The sequence below is a fragment of the Excalfactoria chinensis genome, chromosome 5, assembly GCF_039878825.1.
Source record: "Excalfactoria chinensis isolate bCotChi1 chromosome 5, bCotChi1.hap2, whole genome shotgun sequence".
NCBI lineage: Eukaryota > Metazoa > Chordata > Aves > Galliformes > Phasianidae > Excalfactoria > Excalfactoria chinensis.
Genome location: NC_092829.1, coordinates 50,797,663 through 50,809,708, shown reverse-complemented (window position 1 = coordinate 50,809,708; position 12,046 = coordinate 50,797,663). Strand labels below are relative to the sequence as shown.

Genomic DNA, 12,046 nt, shown 5'->3' with positions numbered 1-12,046 from the left:
GTCTTCATTTACTAAGGTGTTTGACCCATGGGGAAAGGAAGGCAGAGCAGCACCTGCATTGCCTGTCAGCAGCAGCTTGATGCTGGAGGCAGAGATGCTTGGCACAGGGATGGAGAAGCCCTGCTGCAGGTTGAAGTAGCCCTACTTGTCAGAGTGTTTGTCAAAGCACGTGCTACAGAGATCTCATTAACTTAGAGCAGCCAGGTAATGGGGCAGGGGGGCCAGGTCTGGGAAGCTTCTGTGCAGCTTGCTTGGCAGAGGAGGAGGCAATTACTGAAACGTTCATAAACTTGACTGTGAGGAAACTTATTTTCTCTGACAGCAGCTTACCAACCCACCCCAAACACTGTGTGATCAGCTGCACGATTAACATTTTGTGATCACCGCAGTGTTTCGCTTTTGGGCTTCAAAGAGTGTAGCTCTTTGGTAAACAAAACTGCCATGAAAATAATGGCAGGCACTGACAGGCTGTTGTGGAGCAGACTGCGGATGGTGAGAATTACTCCAAATGGTTTTCTTGATTTCTGTTACAAGCTTCCCCCTGTTTTAGTCCTGCTGAAAACTAAGGCTGCGGATTGAGCAGAGCAGCAGAACTAGGGAATTCAGAGTTAACTGATCAGCTTGTCCTTGGTTCACCTCTTTCCCTTCTCTGATAACAGCCATCTGTCTTAGAAAGATGATGCTTTGTTAGCCAGAAGAAATGTGGAAAACCCCATAAACCAGCAGTTGCTCCAGTCAGGTACTGATAGCTGAAATGCTCGGTCCTTACCTCCTCTGCTGGAGCCGTGCCTTGCTTTTTGCATGAAGCCAGTCTTGGACATAAGGAGCATCCCACAGGAAATGCACCTTCATCAGTAAGCAGGTTTGGGCATTAGATACAGCGGCACAGACATACAGGAAGGCTCTCGTAGGTTTGTGTACTGATCCTTATGGCATGGTTTATCTGTGGCCCAGTGTTCAGCTATGTCTCTGCTTGGCTGATGAAACCTCATTTCATCTGTCTGCATAAGGAATCAGCTAAGCATTATGTGCCTTGGTTTTCCTTTTCACAAAGGTGTTCTATAAGGCAAGACATTACACTGTCTTCTAACAAGCTTGCATGTTCAGCAAGCCAGTGCAAGTTCTGTTGTTGATATACCCTTGGCCTCTTCCTTGGGCTGGTGTATGGCAATCCTGAGCTAATTTGCAATGGCTTGAAACATGCTGTGTTGGAATGGGAGCACACCTCACATCCCCTGCATCTGGTTCAGTTCCTACAGACAGGCACAGAATGTCATTCTGTGCGTCACTGCTGGAACAAGCTCCCTTACAGGGTAGACTTTGTTTTTTCGTGCTGTGCCATTTTTTTTTTGGCAGGGTGTTTTTGCAGACGATGTGGTTAAAGACTTTTTATTTTAAAATCTTAAATTTTGGAATGCGGCTCCGTAATGGTGTGTAGTTGGATTTGAAGAAAAAAAAGTCTGCTAAAATGGCATGCAGGGGAGGTGCAGCAATGAGGTCATGTTTAAGGCGTTAGACTTTCTGCTGCTGGTGAATATGATTTTTGTAACGAACACGGAGCTATGAATGTTTTTCCTTTTAAAGAAAAACAAATAATTGGGCCTTCCATCTTAGACAAATGTCTCTTCTTTGAGAGGGGCCTCCTCACTTAAGTTTTTCCCACTTAATGGCGTTTTTAGTGGGAGCTGCCCTGTTCTTTCCATCCGATCTCTGTGCCCACACGTCTGAATATTTCCATTTCAGAAAGGAGGACACCGCTGGTGCCAGCAGACAGACTTCCAAAGTCTGAAATGCAAAAGTGTTTTTAATGCCTCAGAGTTGTGACTAGCAAGAAAAACCTCACCGAAACTCACTCAACTGTTGCTGCTGTGTAAAGATAATGGCAAGACTTGCTTCTTCTCTCCTTCGCTGCCTGCCACGCTGGGATATTGGAAAGGAATCATTAATGGAATTGCCCATCTAATGCTGCAGCTCTAATGACTTCGGGCTGCTTCTTGGCTGCAGGACCCAGGTAGGAGATCTATGGCACAACACCCAACACAGTGGACACTATCTCACCTTGGACCCCCAGCATTCGAGGGGTCCCCAGCATTTTGTGAGTGATGTGTAACAGCATCCCACCTCCAGCCATTAGGCCAAGCAGTTTGAATCAGGCAGTGTTTTTCTGTCTGTCCCTGAGCTATCCAAAAGCCTATTGAGGGGAAAGGGGACTGGCTTTTTTCAAGAGCGACTGAATACAATGCCCAAGTTACCATGGTTTTTAAATGGAGTACTTCAGGAGTTGTACAAAAGCATCTTTAGCACTCACAGTGCAAAGAGAATGAAAGGACACAGCTTATGTCAGCACGGCATCAGAGGCTTAAATGAATGTCATTCATATACTGTTAGGAGATGACCCAATTTGGATCGTATTTATGGAGTGGGAGGGGAGAATGGACCTGTTTCAGCTGACTTTTGAGCTTGAAATGCACTTAGAGGCTTTGTGTTGGGACTGCACAGACAACCACTGGGCAAAGAGAGCCTGCTGTGGGGCGTTCCCATGTGCCAGCACACTGCCACGTCCTGCCCTTCCCTGCCCAACATGCTATGACATTCACACTATGCTGTACTGCCTGGGGAAAAATTACATGTCGGGGAGAACCAGCCCTGCTGAGGTTTTATTTCATTCTGTTTTCTTGTACAAGGCTTGTGAAGCCTCTTATCAGCATGCAGTCTGCAGGCCAGCTCCAGCTGAGCCTATCAGCCTGCTGACAGCTCAGGGTGAGGTGGGTGCTCAGCGTGCCACTTCCACAAGGAGCAGCTTATGCTCAGCATGGTCGAATTTGCCCCTTTGGAGCCATAACCAGCAGATAGCTGGGCTGCATCAGAGCCAAGGTTGCTCCACACGTCCCGGCCTGGCATCTGCATTAAGACTTTGTAGGAACTGATGCCTGATGCTCTTAGGCTTGGAGTTTTTTGTTTTGTTCGGTGCTGTTCTGCATTTGGTTTTTTTTTTTCCTGTTGTTGTTATTTTTTTAAATCAGATTTGATAATGCTGGTCCAAGTGAAGAATTGTGAAAGGTGAGTGGCTTGCTTTGCCTTGTACACAGCCACTGGTTGGTTTGTGAGAAACGGAGCCAGAAAGAGTTAACGTGAACTGGCTCTGCAGGACTGAGAAGTGAGTTAGCATTGGGGTGATGTTGTAGTCCTTGTGGCAAGGCTTTTAGCTTTATGTGTAGCCATTGAAGACAGCAGGAAATTCATTGTGTTCCTTGGAACAGGATGGAGCCTTTCACGTGATCTTGGTTTTCTTTGAACCTTAATTCTGTAGTCTCTATCCATTGCCTAGCTGCAGGAAGACTCCCTGCGCTTGGAGATGTATGAGGGAGCAGCAGCCTCCCTCCCAGACCATCTGGGGAGTTCTGCCTGTCCCCCTGGGAGACCAAAAGTGGCGTTTGCAGAACGGCTCTGAGCTCATCACCAGCATGATGTGTTATGAATGGCAGCGTGTGCCTGACACGTGCAAGTTCAAAAAATGCATTGGGGATTTGTGCAGCGAGGGGCAGAACTCATTTGGAGGTGTGCCTACCCTAGCAGCTGGGCCCTGGGGCACTGAATAGTGCTGTGGGCAGTGGATGCTGCAACTACACCAAATCGGTTAAGGCTCTTTCAACTTGCGTTTAAGGCTGGAGGGCTTTGCACAGAGTTGTGCTGTTGTTTATAGACTTTGCCTTGCTGGCTTGCCTCCAAGGAACATAGTGGGCTGTGCGCTTGCTGGTGCGTAACTCCCCCTGGCTTCCCCTCTGCTTTGTGTGCTGTGCTCCAGCCCTCACCCCAGAGCGGTGCTCCCTGCACTTCCTCTGCCGTGCTGTGGTGAGCTCCATAACCGTCCCACGGTAAGACAGCTGCTTCCACTGCTGCCTGGTACTGGCAAAAGGAAAACTGGATGTCGGTGCTTTGTATCAGAAGGACTAATTACTATTGCCTTCATCCTCATGGCTCTTCTTCTAGGCTTCTTGTGCATGTGCAGGTTATCATCTAATTTCTTCTTGAGTAACAGTTCTGAAAGGATTAAAATCAGCCGCTGTTTGGAGTTGTGACTGGGGATGCGTGAAGAGGCAGAAGTTGTCATTCCCTTCTCTTCTAGAGCAGATACTGCTTTGGGTGGAAAGGAGCAGAGAGCTGTCTGTAAGGTCATCTGCTGCACATTTATAACCGGAATCCTGTTTCAGGATTCCTGATGCTCTGTTATCCCACATGTGACTGTCAGCTCCTGCAGCAGGCTGTGTTGCCCTGCCAAGCTCAAGCCACATGTGCTGACTTCTATCACACACATGCTCACTTCTAACCTGCACGGGCTCCTTGCTGTTGGTCCTGGGGCACGGGCGGTGTGAGCTCTGTTCTAGGCAAAACAAAAAGCGAAGTGCTACAAAGAACCGCAACTTCCACTCTAAAAATACCATAAAAGGCTGTGTCCTTACAGGCTGGGCATGGGAGCCATTCCCACCCGCATTACTGCAGCATGAGTCACTTGGCGATCGAGAGGCACTCCATGTGGATGCCCAGCCCAAGATGCTGGAGGAGCAGAGGGAGGAAGGGGAACTGCTCCGTGGCTCTGTGGAAGTGATAAAGAGTTATACAGAAGAGGATGACGAGCACGACGTGTGAACTTGCCTGAACCTCTGGGCGGTTTTGGTTTCGTTGATGTTTATAGAGAGAGCTTCCAGGATGTGCTGCTTGCTGATGATTTGTCCTGGAAGTATTTGCAGCGAGGAGCCATCTAAATATGTGGACAACTCCGGTTTGTTTTTAGGAAGCATAGAACCTGCCACGTGAATGTGAAGCCAGAAAGACCCTCTGATGTGAAAGTATGTGTTATCCAGCCTTCAAGCTCAGCTTTTTCTCTCCCTATCCTCATCATACCTCTCCTCATCTTCATCCTTCTCTTCCCTACTCTGGTGCAGAAATAGGCTGAGCTGTTTTTTGATTTAAAAAGAAAATAAATGAATGCAGAGAGAGCTCCCTCACAATAAGTGCTGCTCATGCAGGTGCCTTGTATCCCATGCACAGGTACTGGGGAGTCAATCCTGGTTTGTTTTGGTTTCTTTCCCAAGTCACCGCCTACCTGCCTGGCCCCAGGACGGCCGGTTATTGTTTTCCCTTTTCCTTCCTTCCCTTGATGAAGCCCTGGCTTTCAGAGCTTACCGGATTAAGCCCGTCAGTGGGAAATTCTATTAAAAGCTTCCTTTATTTAGACACCAGCCCAGTGATGTCACCACGTGGGCAAGTTCTCCGAGTTGGTCTGTGCAGAGGGGAGGCCGTGGGGCTGCGTCATGGTTGGGACATCCTTTGGGGTCTCCTCCCTGAGGACAGCACAGGGTGATCACCCAACAGGGACTTGGGTTGCTCTCATCTCACCCCACTCTCAGGTGCATCTCCTGAAGGAAGTTTTTAAAGGCTGATGCCATAGCTGTGCCTGTTTTCCTGCTCAACACTTTCCAGGTTAGTCCTTTCAGGTGTTTTTTGCTGCAGGTAGCAACTGTCTGGGCTCTGCTCTTCTTTGGGAGGGTTTCTGGATGCATTCTCCAAAGGGCAATGAAAACATAGGGTAGCAAGGTGGTGGCCTGGAATGGAATCAGTGGGCTGGGTACCACAGTAAGGAACCAGATGAATTTCAGTTCTATCATCTGTTGGTGTCTCTGACAGTTTCTAAATGGGGACACAGTGTATATGTGTGAAGGGTTAGAAGGCAAAATAATTTACCAGTTCTCTATGTTTTTCCTCCATCTCTTCTATCTTGTCCTTTTACCAAGCAGGTGGCTTGTTCCTAACCTGTTCCATGCTCATATTAGAAGTTGAATTTGCCAACAACCTTTAGTAAGGACAAGCTGAATGAGATAGCCGTTCTTTAGAGCAAATTAGTAAACTGGAGGTACTGATTTACTCTGTTTCTTGTCCTTTTTACAAGCACTGAGCATCATCTTTCCTTGTGCTGGTCTGTTCTGCTGTGGCAGGTGATGCTTTTTGCTGTGCACGCTGCTTTTAGCAGCTCTGCTGTTGGGGCTCAGATGGTGGTTTGTTTATTTTTTGGAGGGCCTGTATGGTGCAAGTGAAGTATGCTCAGAAACCCGCTTGTTTTCTGCATGTAATGTGATGAAGCTGTCAGCCAGAATGGCTCAGCTCTGCGAGGATAATGCTGACACTTTCATGTTAAAAATATTCTTTAAGCTGTCAGAAAAAAAGGTGTTTTATTATTAATGCGTAGCACTGCAGGGGTCCTGTGAAACGGGCAGAGTTGATGAACTGTTACAGATTAGCAGAAGGCCATATGCAGTATTTATTAAACAAATGCCTGTAGCTGCATAAATCATCTCCATCTGCAGTTTGTACCTAATGGGCACTACATGACCCACGTCTTTCTGTGGTACTGCTCACAAAGAGGAGCTTGGGGTGGCTCTTCGTGCCCACTGAACGCTGAAGACCTCCTTCAGAGGTTTGGGCAGCAGCTGAGCTTCCTCTTCAGCCTGCCCATACGGAGGATTCCCTATCAAACCCCAGCTCAGGTTTGGGTGAGGCATGGTTTCTAACCCACGCATGCTGATGCTCACGCTGCTTCTGATCTGCTTGTTGACGTTGCCTCCTTCCCACGTTCTCCACCTCGATATCCTGAACTATAAAAAATAAAGATAGATGCAGATAGCACAGGCACTTTGCAGCTTGGTACTGGTGGCTCGATGCTATTTCCTTGCAATTCAGATGGCACAGATTGAGACTGAACTAACAGCAAAGGTCATCAGGATTGAAGGTACCCATGTTGTGATCACTAGCAACAAAATCCAGCCTTCACAATACAACCTTAATTAAAAAACAAACATGTTTCTAACGTTGGGAAGTGACATCTGATAGCATTTTCTCTGAAGAATGGGTGTGGGGATTGGGTATTTTTAGCTGCAGCTAAAAATATATATTTTTTTTTTATGACGGTCTCTCAATAAACTTCTATAACAATTGCTTGAAAGCATGTGTAGTTGGAGCTTTTTCAGCCAAAGATGTGTTGCTGAGGGGAGGGGAAGAGGGAGTGGCAGCCTGTTTTCTGCTGGATTTGCTTCTGATGGTAGATTTCAGTGTCAAAGTGGATATGATTTTAGAACTGGGTGTATCTTGCAAGGGCTTTTCCAAGGCACAAGGGTGTCTGCAGCAGTTGTAAGATTGCTTCCACCTGCTTCTGCAAGGCAATTGGGAATGTGATTTGTGAGATCTTGGCCTCTCAGAAAACTTGAGTTTGGATAAGAAGTTTAAAAGGAACTGCACACGGGAACAGACAGAAATGCTGCTGTTTAAGAATCCTGTAGAAGCTCGACATAAGGAAGGGCAACCTAAGTTTGAGGTCTGTGTGGACTGGTTTGATCTGTAGCTCACTATATAGAGAGATTTGGGACTTTCCCACAAATGGTGTCATCTCTGAGATGCTATAGATAGGCAGGTGAACTCCTGCGTAAAACATGAAGGTCATCTTCATCCAACCACAAGCTGCTGGGATGCTCCTCTCCTGGTGTCTGAGTCCTGGACCTCGAAGTGGCTGTGGAAAACCTCGAGAAGCAGTGGCATGAGAAGGAGGAGCTGCGCAAGCACTCTCAGTTTGGGTTGCTGATGCTATCTGGCTGTTGATAATTGCTAGCGGAAACGGTTGGGCTGTCGTAAGGAAACGTGTTCTAAGCCATTCGGTGCATCTCTGTACTTGTTCTGATGACTTTGAGTAAGGAGAGCAGTTAAGCCACAGGTTAATAATAAGCACTCATCTGTGCTTGCTGTGTGTACAAAGTATGGTTGGTAAGAGATGTCCAAGCTTTGTCCAAGCCATATGGTGCCTTGTGATGATGTTTCTCTTCCCTGGCCCCACATGTGGAGCTGAGCTGACTTAGTTCAATGTCCTCTAGAATCTAAAAAACCCAAAGCATCTGAGGTCATTTAGCGCAGCTTTAGGCAGTTCCTTGTAAGGTGTGCTTGAAGTTCCAATTTGCATCTAAAAACCCTTGCCTTTGTAAGGTAGGAGCCTTAATTTTGATATTCCTAAATGGTAGCATGCTGTTCAGCCAGCCCTCCTGGGCTTCCTCTTAGTTTAGCCAGGGCCAGCATCCATCCCTTCCCTTCAGCCTGAGGTTCAAGGCAGCACAGCAGGTGTGTGATCCATGCCAGCATCTTGTCCCTTGGGGATGCTGCAGTCCGGAGCATCACTGCACAGGTTTGGGCCAGGTCCCTCCTGACTGCAGCACCAAGCATGGGGCTGGAGCATTGTCTAGAGCATGGGGGAAGGGACAAGAACGATGTTGAAGTGGTGGTTCGATTGTCTATATTTTGTCTTTCTCTCATTACTCAAATCAGCAGTGAGGATTTTCTGCAAACGGGCAGTAGTTTACGAGGTTAGCTTAGGTAGCGAGAGCTGAGGATTTGAGGTCCTTAGTTGGACAAATCAAGACAGTTTTCTGTCTTGATTTGGGGACCTTAAACTTGATACTCTGGTTGCTTAAAGCAAAAATACTAAAAATGTGACTGTGCTAATGCATTCAGTGCTTTTTCCAGAGCTGTGAGCTTGGCACCTGGGCTTGATTTTCACGTGGCACCTGTATTTAATTCTGAATCTCACTGGTAGGATCAACATGGGCTTAGTGCACTTTGGTGGCTGTAAAAGACCGGTGTCTGCAGCAGTGTGGGTTTGGGTGTGATAAGGGGTCTGCAGGAAGGACGTGCAGTGCACGGTGAGAGCAGAGAGTACCTGAGTGGGCACAGTGTTGTGTGGAAATGGTGTGCAGTTCAGCTCCTAAATCACCCACCGCTGCTCCTAGTGGGGAGCGAGAGCTGTGAGGCTGCTGTTGTGCCAAAGTCCCTTCCAAAAGGAGGAGGGGAGAAACAGTCTGGAAAAGCAAATGTTTTTGTGATAATGTTGAGCAACAGTAGGTGCTTTTGTTTTCCATCAATGTAAGGAAGTGGGAGAAACGCGTCATTGCTTTAGTGCATTGCAGGCATCAGGGTTGCAAGCGATTGAGCTGTAAAAGAGATTGAGATTCTCCTGTTGTAGGGAACCACAGAGCGGGATTCAGCAGTGAGATGTGGGTGAGGAAAAGACCTGTAGTGCTTTGGGATGGGCACCGCTTGCGTGCTGCTGCAGCTGTGCTTCTGTCAGTACCAGGTGTCAGAGGAGAAGGAGGAGAAATGCAGAGAACCTGAGCTGAAGCAGTGTGGTTGCTGGAGACACAGACACTTCCTGAAGCTGCTCTGCAGGCTAGTGATGGGAAAGCTGTCCTGTGTCATATGGACGTTGCACAAGTGCTGTGGCTTTTGTTGTGTTGCTAAATGATATGTTTCTACCAAGTCTTCGTGTTGCCGTGCTGGCACAGGTGTGTGCATATGTAATATTTCACTTGGGTGATGGAATTATTTCTTCTTGCATCCCTAGGTGGGGTTTGGGATGCTTCAGCTCCTGAACTGAGTGTTGGGGAGCTCTGTGACCAGGGGGCCAGATGGGGAATCTGGGTCCTGTAGTGTGAGGGGTGAGTGAGGTCTTAGCTCTCAGGTGCTAAATGCATGCAATGATACAGAGTAGTCTGGAAACTGATGAACTTTGCTAGCAGTGTTGTAGAACTGAGATTTTGGGAAGTTTGTGCATGAAATGCTGGTAAGAAATCTGGCTTATCCACAGCATTTTTGGATAGTTGAGGAGTTTTTAGCTTTGTTTGCTTCTGACAAGCAATCGTGTTGTCAAGATACCAGCGGAACCAGGCAGGTGAGCTCCTCTTGTCCTGTTCTCAGCTGGGACAGAGTTTCAGTGACTGTGTCTTAAGGGCTGTGCTCATCTCAGCAGAGGCCCCTCTGCTAAATTAAGTGGTGAGGTGGAGCAAACTGGCTCCAATTGCTCTCTAAAAAAGCTCTTCCGACTCGTGACTCGATGTTTGGTAAAAAATAAAGTGCAAAAAAAAACCCCACTCCCATGCAATCAGTATGCTATTTAAAGTCTTATTTCAGCATCTGCAGTCTAACTCAGGCGTGTATCTTACTTTTTCGTTGGCCCCACTCTTTTCTTTAGGAAAACTAAAAGCAGTTTCTTTGTGCCTTTCCTTGTCAGAATACCTTCCACTGTTCTCAGGTGCTTATTTATTGACAAGTTCCCTTTTCAGAGCCTTTTTGCACAGTGCCGAGGCCAGCTGCACCAGAGGTAGGATGCATTCAGTTATCCCAGATTTTCATCCTGGAATGTGAAGATTGAATTAACGGGCAGGTTTTGTGTTCTGTCTACTCACTTTTCCTGGATGAATGTTAAAGCATTTTAAAGATGAATGCATCTTTCAAGCTCAAGTTGTCATTTTCTTTTCCTTTAGTTGAACATGTCTACAGTTATGTCATACTGTGTCTCACTTCTCGCTATCCTTTTGAGACCCAGATGATGGTTGAGTTATTTTCACTTGCTTTCTGGGGAGAACAGCAGATGCAGATAATCCCTGCTGGCACAGTCTTGCCTTAGCCAGCACTGGGAGTTTTTTCCACTTTCTTCATGATGTCAGGGCAAGGCCAAGGCCTTTTCACCATCTTACAATTTATGGATTCATGCATGTTTTCCAAGGGCCAGATTTACCTTTCTTTTTAATAGAAGTGTCACATAGATAAATTACCCAGGAAGGCTCCCAGAAGTGACCAGCAAAGCTGCCCCACAGGCTGCAGTGCCGTGTAGCCCATCTGTTTCCAGAGCTGCAGAACACAGGGTGGAAGGCAATGGAGCTGGAGGTACTGCTGTGTCTTCAAGAGGTATCTGTCCCTGTCTGCACTCTCTCCCTAGAACCTGTGTTTCCATCATACCAAATGCTTGTCTTTGCATCATTGCCACAGTCTCTGATCTACTTCAACTTCTCCCTCTGCTTTTTAACTCACCTAAGAGGGAAGATTGCAGAGTATGACGCACAGATTCAGATGTGAACGATCCAAATTGTTTCCTACAAGTTCTCACATCACTTATTTAGACCTTCACAAGTTTTCTTGTCCACCCCTACAACTTTCCCGTCCATCTTTACACTCAGCAGAGCATTCTACAAACACTCCTCAACTGTTCATGCAGGCGCTTATCCAGTCAGAGCCATGAGCTGTTCCTCCTTCTAGAGATGCCCTTGGTTCTCATGCTGTTTATCTTGCTGTGAGCTGCTGCTCTGTATGGTCCTTCTTCTGTACGGTCCTTGTTTTGTGATTTAATTTTTCTTAGTTTTTCTATGCTTACGTTCACTTACCTCCTTCAGTTGTTAACAGGCTGAAATCTGCTGTGGTCCCCTCTGACCTGCTTCTGTTGCTACGTTATTCATATCAAAAATGTTGAGCACATAGAGTATTGTAATAGTAGGTAACAGATGCACTGAAAGACGAGAGATTTAGATCAGGTGTAAGGAGGAAATTCTTCACTGTGAGGGTGGTGGGGTTCTGAAGAAGATTGCTCGGAGCAGCTGCTCCATCCCTTGAGGTGCTCGAGGCTGCACTGGTTGGCAGCCTGATTGGGTGGAGGTGTCGCTGCCTGTGGCAGGAGTTTGGGACTGGATGGGCCTTTGTGGTCTCTTCCAACACAAACCATCCCATGGCTCTATGATTTCTTGACCCCTTTCCCTCAGTAGGAGGAAGGAATGAGTTACTTGAGTTGGCGCCTGTATGGGAGTCCTTTGAAGCTCTCCTACTTTGGGCTTGGTTGAAGCACTCCAGTTAAATAACATGAGTATCTGAGCATCCCCCTGTCATTTGTGAGGAACAGCAACATTCCTTTCACTTTTTCCCATCTCTTTCAGTTGAAGCTGTTTAAGGTTGCCATGAGGTTCATGGGCAGGGCTGATATGGGGCAGCCAGGCAGGATTGCTGCTGAGCTCGTGGGATGGTGACCCACCTGGAAGAAAACTGGGAAACATGGCTATGGAACTGGGTGAACAAGCTTCATAGAGCACTGCCTGTGGGTACTGCCCATGGGCTGTTCTCAGCCCCCTCCTCCTGGGCTTATGGCCAGGCCATGAGCTCATGGGGAGGGCTCTTTCCCCAGAAACTGAGA

At 47.2% G+C, this 12,046-nt stretch overlaps 1 protein-coding gene across 3 annotated transcripts in view; it reads left to right on the top strand.

Annotated features, from left to right (window-relative positions):
- The window catches only part of LOC140252624 (USP6 N-terminal-like protein), a 64,381-nt gene that overhangs the window by 26,558 nt on the left and 25,777 nt on the right, over positions 1-12,046 (top strand). Inside the window, exon 1 of one of the 3 annotated variants that reach the window (XM_072337528.1) lies at positions 1,767-2,011. The exons of 1 other annotated variant lie outside the window; for it this stretch is intronic. The gene's annotated coding sequence lies outside the window, so the exon portion shown is untranslated. Of the gene's footprint in view, positions 1-1,766; positions 2,012-3,814; positions 3,876-12,046 lie in introns of those variants that run through there. One more of the 3 variants, XM_072337529.1, reaches the window with a different exon arrangement.